The 12,329-nt window shown below is 33.6% G+C and overlaps 1 long non-coding RNA gene across 1 annotated transcript; it reads left to right on the top strand.

Moving 5' to 3' along the window:
• Nucleotides 1–9,867: 9,867 nt before the first annotated feature.
• On the top strand, nucleotides 9,868–11,865 carry LOC133784054 (uncharacterized). Its single transcript, XR_009871103.1, has 2 exons — nucleotides 9,868–10,600; nucleotides 10,692–11,865. It is a non-coding gene; the product is annotated as an uncharacterized LOC133784054 (long non-coding RNA).
• The last annotated feature ends 464 nt before the right edge of the window (nucleotides 11,866–12,329 follow it).

Genomic DNA, 12,329 nt, shown 5'->3' with positions numbered 1-12,329 from the left:
ACCACGTGATTCCACATTTAAGGTTTCATTATAAGAAGCAACGGTGTCAAGAAAATATCAGTTGTCATAAACCATAAGAGAACCAGTTCCAACAATATTTGAATTAATAGATAAACTAAAGCAGTTGTTTCCAAATGAACAACAATAACCTAATTTGTCCAAACAAGAAACAAAAACCAAATTTCGCCTAAATGACGGTACAACAAAAGTATCTATTAAGTCCAAATAGTAACCAGTACTTAACAACAACCTAAAATGCCCTATTGCTTCCACATTCACCGACTTGCCGTCTCCCACATAAATGCTTCTTTCAGCATCACTTGGCTTTCGGTTACTCAGGCAACCCTGCATTGAAACACTGATGTTAGTAGTAGCACCGGAATCTAACTACCAAGTGTTTCTTGGTATTGAAGCTAAATTTACCTCAGAACAGACCAAAGTAAGAAATGTACCTTTCTTTGCACGCCATGCGTGATACTTGGTACAATTTTTCTTCGCATGTCCAGGCTTGTTACAAAAGAAACAACCATCTGAATCCTTCTGTTGTTTCTTTTGGGTTGGACCCTTAGCAGCTTCATTCTCAAATTTCCTTTTCTTGCCCTTATCTTTAGAGGTGCTTGCCAAATGAGCACTTTCAATCTTTTCTTGCTTCAATCTTTTTTCCTCTTGAACACAAAATGAAATGAGCTCATTAAGAGTCCACTTCTCCCTTTGACAGTTGTAACTGACCTTGAATTGACTGAATTGTGGAGGAAGAGAGATAAGCACTAAAAGCACAAGCAAGTCATCCGAAAGCTCAAGCTTTAGTGCCTTCAACTTTGAAGCAAGGTGAGACATTTCCATAATGTACTCCCTTATGTTTTCCTTGCCCTTAAACCTCATGGAAATAAGTTTCTTTAAAAGAGTACTTGTTTCTGCTTTATCGCTTTTTGCAAAGCGTTTCTCAATTTCAGCAAGGAAAGTTGTGGCATCGGTGACCTCCTCGGACACCGCACCCCTAAAAGCCTCAGGTATGCCGCGCTTGATGATCATAAGACTCATGTGGTTTGAACGGTCCCACTTCTCATAAATCCTCCTTTGCTCGGAGGTACTAGCATCCGTAAGAGAAGCAGGTCGATCCATCCTTAATGCAAGGTCAAGATCCATGCAGCCAAGAACAATGAAAATGTTCTCCTTCCAGTCCTTAAAGTTATTACCATTAAGGACCGGCACTGAATTAAGGTTAGCAGATACAGTAGCAACAGCTGAAAACAGAACAGTACAATTACATAAATAACATGCTCATATAAGAAACCAAATTAAACAATAAATTCAAATAATGGTTAATCCCATCTCAAGATACCAAACACATCATTAATATCAAGTCTTTGGACAATAATATTAATTGTAAGCGGTACTCTTGTTATAGCGATCAAACATTGACAATAAATTATGTCAAATAATATGCAATCTTTGGACTAACATATTATTCACACAAAAATACCTTATAATTGTCACACATCTATCACCATATGTATGTATGAAACTCTGTCAAATATTAACTTACCTTTGGGTCAGTTAATAAACACATGAATTATATACACACAATTATCTTAATATTTTTATTAAATTAATCTACACAAAAGAGATCACTTTGGTGATATTTTGTTTCAATTAATTTAACTAAATATTAGATATCCTTAATAAATTCTAAAACCAAAATTTGAATTAAATTGTTACTGTATTATTATTATTATTATATATTTAATAAAATAATAATAATAATGAAAACCCAATAAAATATATATATATCCATATAGAAAACAAAAAAACGTAATCTGTTTTGTAAAGAAAACAGAATAAAACATATCCATATAAAAACAAAACAAAAAACTCTCCAATATAACTATAACGGAAGAGAAGAGAAGTTCTGCAATATAACTATAACGGAATCCGTTCAAATTTAAAATGGCATAAGATGCTATATATATATATATATTCAAAACTAATCGCAGATGTTATATATCCATTCAAAAATAAAATCGCAGATGTTATATATCCATTCAAAGCAGAAGTTCATATTATATATATAATAATTGAATGAATTTTCGCCAATTATATTTCTCAAACATTCATCGCATAACATGATGGAAGATCAATACTACCATATGTTCTCAATAGTTAATTCAGGGTTGCTCTGGTACCAAATGTTGGTAAAAACTTTAATATGAATTTAGCCCTAATTAATTCACGAGAATCAAACAATAGAATCAAAGATTAGCGGAAGCGTACCGGAGTCCATAGAATCGATTTTGAATGGTATGATCTTCCAATTTTTGCATCAATATTTCTTTCTGGAACCTCAGTTTCTTGATGATGGGGATTCAAGAATAAAGATACGATATATGAAGCGATACAAAAAATGGGGACCAACCTGTTTATTAATAACTGAAAAACAGTAATTAATAATTTATTTATTATTTCTAATTTGGCCCCTCATCAAATCAGAAATTGTCTCAATGGTATCCACATATAAAAAACATGACAATCATGCCCTTAAGTCATAAACTTTATTAAAAAATAAACCACATAAATTTGACTCATTTATATAATGACCCAACACACATTTTTATATATACAATTTTAACACTTCATTCCAAGGTTGGTCTGTTAGTAAGCTACAAATGGTTTGCTTATGTTTAAGTTCAGATCAATGGATGATGCTAAAAAAGTGCTGGATAAGAGGCTGTGGTCGGTGAGTGGTGCATTACTTGCTTTGGAACCTTGGCCGTACGTACACTATCCCAGAAAGAGCCCTCACTTACGGTTTAGGTACGTTTCGATTCCGGGCTATCGTTGACATTGAGAAGCCATTGGAACCTGTCTTTGCAATCAAGAGGGATAACCTACCCTCTCTTTGGTTGCAATACAAGTATGTAAGACTGCCCAAGATTTGATTTTAGTGTGGCCCAATAGGCCATGACATGAAACAATTTTTTAGACAGCCAACCCTCCTTAAGAACTATGAAGGCCATAGCTTCCCAATGTATGGGGAATGGACGATGGTAGAAAGTTTGGAGCGTTCCCCCTTTCATTGTCCAAGACCCAAGTGGTTCTTGGACTGGGTTGCCTCTAAAATGAATTCAAACGTCGAGAGAAATGCCAATCCCTCTAACTCGGATCCGAATCCAACCTCATGCAATCTAAAGCCTCCACCACCGAAGAAAATAATTATCTTGCCAGAGTCGGTTCACAATCCCCCTCCGAAAGAAGTTACGATCACTTCTCCAATGATTGTTGACGATCCAGTCGAGGAGCTCTGTTTGCACAACGCCAAAGCAACGATCAACCACAGAAGTTGTACCATACCAAACAATGGTTCAGAGAGATAGTTCAAAATCCATTACCCGTTCTAGCAAGGCCTGGGGTGAAGGGAAGAAAGGAAATGAAATGCTAACTGATTCTAGCGTGACATATATGTAGAAGAGCCATGTGGGACGTGTCAATGTGAACAGTACCATGCGCATCCCAACATCCCCTCAGAAAAGTCAAAACGAAAAAAACCTCAACTTAGAGGGTAAGAGGCCCACTGCGAACTCAGTTGACAACATATCACAAAAGCTTGTTCAATTTTTCGGCCCTAAGATAGTCACAATTTCATGGCCCAGTCGAGAATGCTGGGCCCAAACATTTAAGCTCTACTTGGGCCAGGAAACGGTGAACAAATATTGGCCCACACCTTCTCTCTTTAAAGAGAAGTTTACATAAATATAGGAAAAATATATATAATTTCTAAATTTATGGGAAAAAAAATAATTGTACAAAATATGTTAAGTTTTGGAAAAAAAGTTTAAAATATGATAAATAAATTACCATAAACTTAATTCTCTTATTTTCTCTTCTCTCCTCACGATCTCTCTATCTTCATCTCATTTCTTTCTTTCTCCTCCCCATTTCTTCCTCATTTCTTATTTTCTTTCTCACGATCTCTCCTCAGATTTCTTCCGGCCATGCTACTTCCGCCGCTGCCTCCGACGACGACGACGACGAACTGATTTTCTTCTTCTTCTTCTTCTTTCTTTCTTTCTTCTTTTTCTTCTTCTTCTTTCTTTCTTCTTCTTCTTTCTTTCTTCTTCTTCTTCTTATTCGGTATTTCTTATTCTTTTTTTTCTTTCTTCAAATCTAGTTTTATTCTTTTTTTTTTTTTTCACATCTGATTTTGAACTTCATATTTGATTTTTCTGGGTTTTTTTCTTTCTAAATCTGTTTAAGTAACCAGGTACTTGACTTCATATTTGATTTGATTTAAGAAATGTACTTAAGAAAAGTTGACTGCTATTATTTAGTGTAGACTAGGGTAGTATAAGAAGCTAGGTAGTTGAATATTTTATGGTACTTTTAACATATGAAATCTTAGGTTAGCTGATTAGTTTTTTTGGTTGAAAAGGGCAAAAGTTGTCAAAAGCTTCTTCTCTGTGATGTTTAGATCAATTGGATATAGGTTTAGAAGCCAAATGTTCATCAAATAAGGTTCTAACATAAATATTTATGTGTTTATTAATTATTCAAAGAAATAGAACTAGAACGTTTGCTCAAAAAATGTATCAATATGTTTACAAAATTTATTCAGAATACAAGTACAAGAAATAAAAAAACAAGCAAACAAAACTTTTGATTTTTCTGGGTTTTTTTTTTTTCCAAATCTGTTTAAGTAACCAGGTACCATGACGACTGAATCATTTTATTCATATAAGATTTTTTTTAGACCTAGGTGTAACCAGTTACAATAGCGATTAATTTAGATTCTTTTGTTTAGATTTGATTTTGTTTTCGCACCTGACTAAGCAACCAGGTACCATAGCAATTGATTATTTTTTTTTTAGATTTGATTTTTTTTTTCAAACCTCGCTCTAACCAGTTACGATTATCAATTTAGATTTTTTAGTAATGTGGCAATAACTGGTTACTACTATCAATTTTAACTATCGTGGCAAATACTCGAGTGAATTGTAACTGGTTACTGACAGATTTGGAAGAAAAAAAAAACAGATAAGAATACATCCAGTAAAGAAGAAGAAAAAGAAGAAGAAGAAGAAGGTAACTAGTTACCCCTATTAAAATAACTGATTGATAACTAGTTACTGAACCAAACCTAAAAAAAAAACTCAAAATTATTTTTAAAATTCTCAATTTTTGTTGGCTTATTTATTTCATGTTTAAAATATTTTTATGTTGAAACAAGTTTTTCCACTTGTGGAACTAAAATGACTAAAATAAAGCAAACATATCAGTGGAACTAGCAGCCAAGTACTACATATATTAAAGCAAACATTTGGGTATCTGTGTATTATATGTTTTGTGTTATCATACTTGTTGCCTAGTTTGATAATAAGACTGTAATAATGTCACCATAACTTGCCAAGAAATACTTGACGTTTTCAATAAAATTATATGAAACGTTTTAGAAAAGTGGTCTGTCTGTATACATGAACATCCACATACTATTCATAATATTAGCACAAACTTGTTAATTTTTTTTGGGACAAAATTGTTGCACCATCGAAGGGGTGAGCTATAACACTGTATGCAAAGCAAAGAAATAACAGCAAAATTACATGAGAAGGCAACCAAAGAGATCTCACATATCCATTTCGTTGGTCTGGAGTAATTAATCTAATGCATCAGAAGCAATCAATCACAGATTTGATTGTTTTTTTTAACCGACTATCGCTTGCCAAACCGAAACACAGGGAAAATGTTGATCAAGATCAGTGATCAATGATCCACTTCTAACTTTTGTCTTCTTCCATTAGAGGATCGTTTTGAGTACCTCATTGGACTAATCATTCTGCAATCTCTCCCTCCTCTAATTCATCCTCTGCAGTGAAGTTTTTTCTGTGACCGGTCTCTTCCCTGTTAAGTATTCCTTCGAAACAAAAAAAAAAAAAAAAAAAAGTAATGATTACCCCCAATAAATTTATAATTATATATGTTTTTATATTATATTTGAGGAATATGTGTGTCGTTGGTTTTTGTTTCATTTTTTTTGTTCCGTTGGTCTTTTAAATAATTGTGCTACAAGTATGCAATTGAGTTGAAAGAAATGATAAAAATTAACACAAATAAATTAAAATTATAAAAAAAAATAAAAAATAGGTACCAAAAAAAGTATAAAAAATAAAATATGGTCTACAAAATAAAATTTTACAAATATATGGGAAAAAAACTCCCGTAAAAATGTAAATAAAAAAAATATGTCATAAAAAACCTTTAAAAAAAAACTGCCATATTTTTTATTTTTCAAAGTTTATAAAAAATTCCCAATGGTGTAATTTCCTCCAAATTACACCAAATATGGGATTTTTTTATAAATTTTGAAAAATATGGCAGTTTTTTTTTTTTAAAATTTTTTATGGCATATTTTTTTTGTTTACATTTTTATGGGAGTTTTTTTCCCATATATTTGTAAAACTTTATTTATATACCATATTTGATCTTTTATATTTTTTTTAGTACCTATTTTTTATTATAAAAAAATAAAATTAAAGGAGTATCCATCTATCAATCAATGAGTTCATATAAATATATATACATATATATATATTTATGTGTGTGAAATTACTTTATATCTTATATATAGTTTATATCCAAGATCTGTGTTTTCTTCAAGTTGAGGATTTGCTAAACGCCTCGGAATCTGCTGCTCTGGACCCATACCTCACCAGCTTCGGACCCAGATCAGCAAAATTCACTTCCCTGATGGAATTTGCAGCTGAGGTCCTGGACTGATACGAAGAAATGCTTCTTCTGGATGATCTGTTGAAAGTTGTCTCCATATGAATATAGTTCTCAGCTGGGAATTTGTAGTCCATCCCAACTTGAATTGGGTTTTGAAAGTACGGTTATGGCAAGGAGGTTTTTCTGGGAACTGATGGGGATCAAAAGGGACCGCTGTGAAACCTTGATTTGAGGATCAGTGGCCTTGTTGTGAGACACACCAAGTCAATAGTCGTCAACTTCTTCTTCTTATTCGGTCTTTCTTATTCTTCTTTTTTTTTTCTTCAAATCACGTTTTATTCTTTTTCTTCTTTTTCATATCTGATTTTGAACTTCATATTTGATTTTTTTGGGTTTTTTTTTCTTTCTAAATCTGTTTAAGTAACCAGGTACTTGACTTCATATTTGATTTTTCTGGGTTTTTTTTTCTTTCTAAATCTGTTTAAGTAACCAGGTACTTGACTTCATATTTGATTTTTCTGAGTTTTTTTTTTCTAAATCTGTTTAAGTAACCATGTACTTTACTTCATATTTGATTTTTCTGGGTTTTTTTTTTCTAAATCTGTTTAAGTAACCAGGTACTTGACTTCATATTTGATTTTTCTGGGTTTTTTTTCTTCTAAATCTGTTTAAGTAACCAGGTACTTGACTTCATATTTGATTTTTCTGGATTTTTTTTTTCTAAATCTGTTTAAGTAACCAGGTACTTGACTTCATATTTGATTTTTCTGGATTTTTTTTTCTAAATCTGTTTAAGTAACCAGGTACTTGACTTCATATTTGATTTGATTTAAGAAATGTACTTAAGAAAAGTTGACTGCTATTATTTAATGTAGACTAGGGTAGTATAAGAAGCTAGGTAGTTGAATATTTTAGGGTGTTAAAAGCTTAGGTTAGCTGATTAGTTTTTTTGGTTGAAAAGGGCAAAAGTTCTCAAAAGGTTCTTCCCTGTAATGTTTAGATCAATTGGATATAGGTTTAGCAGCCAAACGTTCATCAAATAAGGTTCTAACATAAATATTTATGTGTTTATTAATTATTTAAAGAAATAGAACTAGAACGTTTGCTCAAAAAATGTATCCATAGGTTTACAAAAATTATTCAGAATACAAGTACAAGAAATAAAAAAACAAGCAAACAAAACTTTTGATTTCTGGGTTTTTTTTTCCAAATCTGTTTAAGTAACCAGGTACCATGACGCCTGATTAATTTTATTCATATATGATTTTTTTTAGACCTATGAGTAACCAGTTACGATAACGATTAATTTAGATTCTTTTGTTTAGATTTGATTTTGTTTTTACACTTGACTAAGTAACCAGGTACCATAGCAATTGGTTTTTTTTTAGATTTGATTTTTTTTTCAAACCTCGCTGTAACCAGTTACGATTATAATTAGTTTAGATTTTTTGTTTGAATCTTATTTTTTTCCAAGTCTGGCTAAGTAATCATTTACCAATGCAACTGTCTCTGTTTTTTTTTTAATTTTTTTTTCAGACCTAGTTGTAACCAGTTACTTTCAAGATTAATTTAGTTTATTTTTTTCATATCATTTTTTTTTCTTCCAAATCTCACTGAGTAACCAGTTACAATTCAGTTGATATTTTGATAATGGTACATTACTTAAAAAAATAAAAATTATTTTTATAGTTGTAACCAGTTATTATAACACCTCTTAAATAATAAAACTGATTTTTATAGTTGTAAATGGTTACCACACATCATTAAAAAAAAATAGACAGTGGCATACGATTATTATCACCAAAAAAAAAATCAAAATTGTTTTGATGTGAATCTTGATGATGCCACACCAGCAAACGATGACTGCAGAATCAGATAACTTCTTCTTCTATAGAAATCTATGCATATATATACATATATATATTCATATATATATATACATATATATATATATGTATGTTACTGATTGAGCCCAGAAAATCTGAAGCTTATAACAAGAAAAATATGATAAAATAATAAAATCTATGAAAATAGATGATGAAAATTTAGGAATAATAACCGGTGTAAGCATACTGTCCGAAGTTGACAGCTGCGTGGTGAGCGGAGGCTGTCCATGCTATGTTGGTGACGATGTCTATGAGGTCTTGCTTCGTCTTTAGGTCCGGCCACCCGGGTGCGTCCTTCTTGTCAGCATGACCTACGGTTCTGATCTCAGTCCACCACGCTTGTAGCTCTTCATCATGCTCTACCTCGCTTGAGCTAGCATAGTAATGGTTCACGTAGTCTGTGACCCATTGTTTGATAGAGCTCCATATGAGAAGACCATCGTTGGCATAAGGGTAATCTTCAATTATTAACCTTAGAGAAAGAAAAAAAAAAAGAATAGACAGAAGAAAAAGAAAAAGAGGAAGAAGAAAAAGAATAAAGAAATTAGAAGAAGAAAAAGAAGACGTGTGTATATATATATATATATAAAAGGATTAGTGTGAGCGATGAGGCTGAGGTTCTGGTACTTGGAGAGCTCGGATTTGGTGGAGCTGAGGTCCATCTGGAGCTGCCGGAGTTGATGTTGGAGCAAAGTGATCACGCCCACGCAGCCGTAGACGGGGTCGTGGAGTTGATGTTAAGATCCATCTCTCTCTCTATTTATATATATATATATATATAAACTTGTTGTAAAGAACAGTTTGGCTAAAAAGCCATGATTATATTATGTGAAACAACCTTGAAATGGAATAACACCAGCTATATCACTTTGTAAATCCAGATTAATTTCTATAGCCTATGGTAATTTATTTTTTATATTTTATGGAATTACCATATTTTAAACTCTTTTTTTTCAAAACTTACCATATTTTGTATAATTATTTTTTTTCCCATAAATTTAGAAATTATATATATTTTTCCCATATTTATGTAAACTTCTCCTCTTTAAACCCCCTTTTGTGTTTGAACACCTCCCTGACCATTCTCGAGAGCCCATAAGGAAGAGAAAATTAGCAGGGCCCATTACCTCAATTCCTCTGGCCCAAGTGGAAAAAAAGTCAGCAATGGATCAAATGGAAGGCCCAACTCTAAGTTCAATAGGCCTAGAGGTTTCATCTAGATAGAACCAATTAGATAAGCTCAAAGACGAAGTCACACGCTTCTCAATCGGCTCTGGGGAAATCAATCCGAAAAGTTCCAGTCCTAAATCTTTGGTGGGAATGCAAAGACCACCTTTCTGTAAATCAAAGAGTGAAATCTCCGCCTATCTCTCATGGGGACAAATCCAATGGTCTCCGTACTTTGAGTGGGTGGCCTATGGGGAGACCAAGGAAAATCAAGAAGGAATCTTCAGAATAGCCAATTTCTATCTCTCTAGAAACGGTCAATTATTTGAAAGTGAAGGAGTTCCAATGATTCATTCAGGAGCTTAGAGGAACGGTGCCATCAAATGACGAACCAGATGAGGTTCAGGAAACTCAACCCATGGAGGAAGAAATAAGGTACACTCAATAAGCTAAGGAGAATTATAAGGAAAATGTGCATGTTTTTCGTTTTGGGGCTTCGGAGACTGGCCCGGAAAAGCCTCCACGGTCGTCGTGAGGATTATATCCTGGAAATGTCGAGGTCTAAATCGCAGACCGGCAGTTCGCGAGCTAGCGGAGTTAAGAAAATCCATATGCCCTGATATTAATATTCTATCTGAAACAAGAGTGAAGGAAGCAAGGTTTGTCTCAATCCTTAGAAAGCTAAATTTCTTTTACTATACTTATGTTCCACCTGTAGGCTTATCGTGCGGGTTTGGAATGTGTTGGAAAAAAAGTATCCTATTTGAGATGCAAGCAAAAATTGCTCCACTGGGCTCTGTTCGCTACCTATGGTCCGCCATCGCTTTCTGGTAGAGAACATTTTTAGAACCAAATGCTTAATAAGTGAGACATTCTAGTTTACCGATCTTAATTATGATTGACCTTAATGGTACTCTGAAGGATAGCGAAAGCTGGAACTATTCACAACCAAGAAATACTTCTTACTACTCCTTTGATTTGAGAAGGATGGTAAACTCTACTGGCTTGGTTGATTTGTGGGCCTATGGTACACCTTTTACATGGAGAAAGAATGATTTCGATGCGAGAGGCCTAAGTTCCTTGAAGATGGCTCGATTGCGTAGATGTATAGCCTCACCTGATTTGAGGATTCATTTTCATAGAGCAGTTGTTACGAACATCCCTATGTCCTCATCCGATCATAACCCTATTGTGCTCGACTCCTATTTTGACAAAGAGAAATTAAGAAGGGGGTTTAGAAATGAAAATATGTGGTTCCGCGACCAAAGATGCATCTGGGTAGTTCGAAGGGCTTGGCAATCTATTAGTCACACTCACCCCATGAGAAATTTTGAGTTGAAGATGCAACAAACTCGAAGTGAATTGAGTAAGTGGAACAAAATTCAGTTTAAGGAAGTGGCGAACTAGATTGCAGAAGCCAAAGATAGACTGAAGCAAGCGGAATGTGCTAATAATCAGGACCCCTCGGAGGAAACCAAGGCTTGGGTTTGCCTCAACGAATCTCTAAGGAGAGAGGAAATTCATTGGAAGCAAAAGTCTAGAATATCTTGGTTAAAAGATGGCGACAAAAGCACTAAGTTCTTCCATGCATCAACGATTATCAGAAGAAGGGGCAATTTCATTCATACCATCAAGGATTTACAAGGCAATTGACTCTCATCTCGGACGGCCATCGATACTTTTTTTTTTTGGGAAATTAAAGGATACGTTCATTGCTCCCCCAACCCACGTCCCATCTGAGTTGGACGGGCTAATTACGATCACTATCTCGAAGACTCAAAAAGCCACATTGATTGAGATACACATTGATGAGGAAATTTAACATGCATTCCTTTCGATTCACCCTGATAAAGCCCCTGGGCATGATGGTATGCCTGCATCATTTTTCAGGCATCACTGAGAAACAGTTGATGTTGATGTTCTGAATATGGTGAAGCACTTCTTCTGCTACTCGGAGCTTCCAAAGTTCTTAAACAGGGCCAATTTAGTACTTTTACCAACAAAAAAAAAGGGAAAATTACAAATAATATGGTAATTTAAAAAAAATGTTTGATTTATACGGTAATCCAAAATAATTACTAAAATAAGGTTTATAATGCAAAATGAGGTATTAGTTTCCCAAGCAAGTATAAATATTTTATTCTATTTTTTTTTATATTGTGATAGAATTAAATTATTTATATGAGATATATCAATTGAATATAAACACATCTTGATGGGGTTTTTATTGATTTTCAATATTTGAATATTGGTATATATATAAATATATAATATTCTTAATTAAACAAATGACATATTTTTTTTTATTTTATATCTTTCATATTATATATACAACTGTTATCTAAAAAATTAGCATTGATGACGTGGCAAGTGATCCCTGGACATGTGGCTGACACCTGGAAAAGCTCTGCTAGAGTATCGACCAGAAGACACATTAGAAGCAGTAAGCAGTCCAGTCTTACCTGCGACCTGTCTGGTCGATGGTTCCGCATAGAAAGCAACATTACTGTGAAGATATTTGTAAATCCCGAATTTAACTCACACAATCTCCTGAGTATC

This window comes from Humulus lupulus, chromosome 6 (assembly GCF_963169125.1).
Source record: "Humulus lupulus chromosome 6, drHumLupu1.1, whole genome shotgun sequence".
In the NCBI taxonomy this organism is placed as follows: domain Eukaryota; kingdom Viridiplantae; phylum Streptophyta; class Magnoliopsida; order Rosales; family Cannabaceae; genus Humulus; species Humulus lupulus.
Note: the sequence above shows the minus strand (reverse complement) of the source record. Positions and strands in the feature narration are given on the sequence as shown.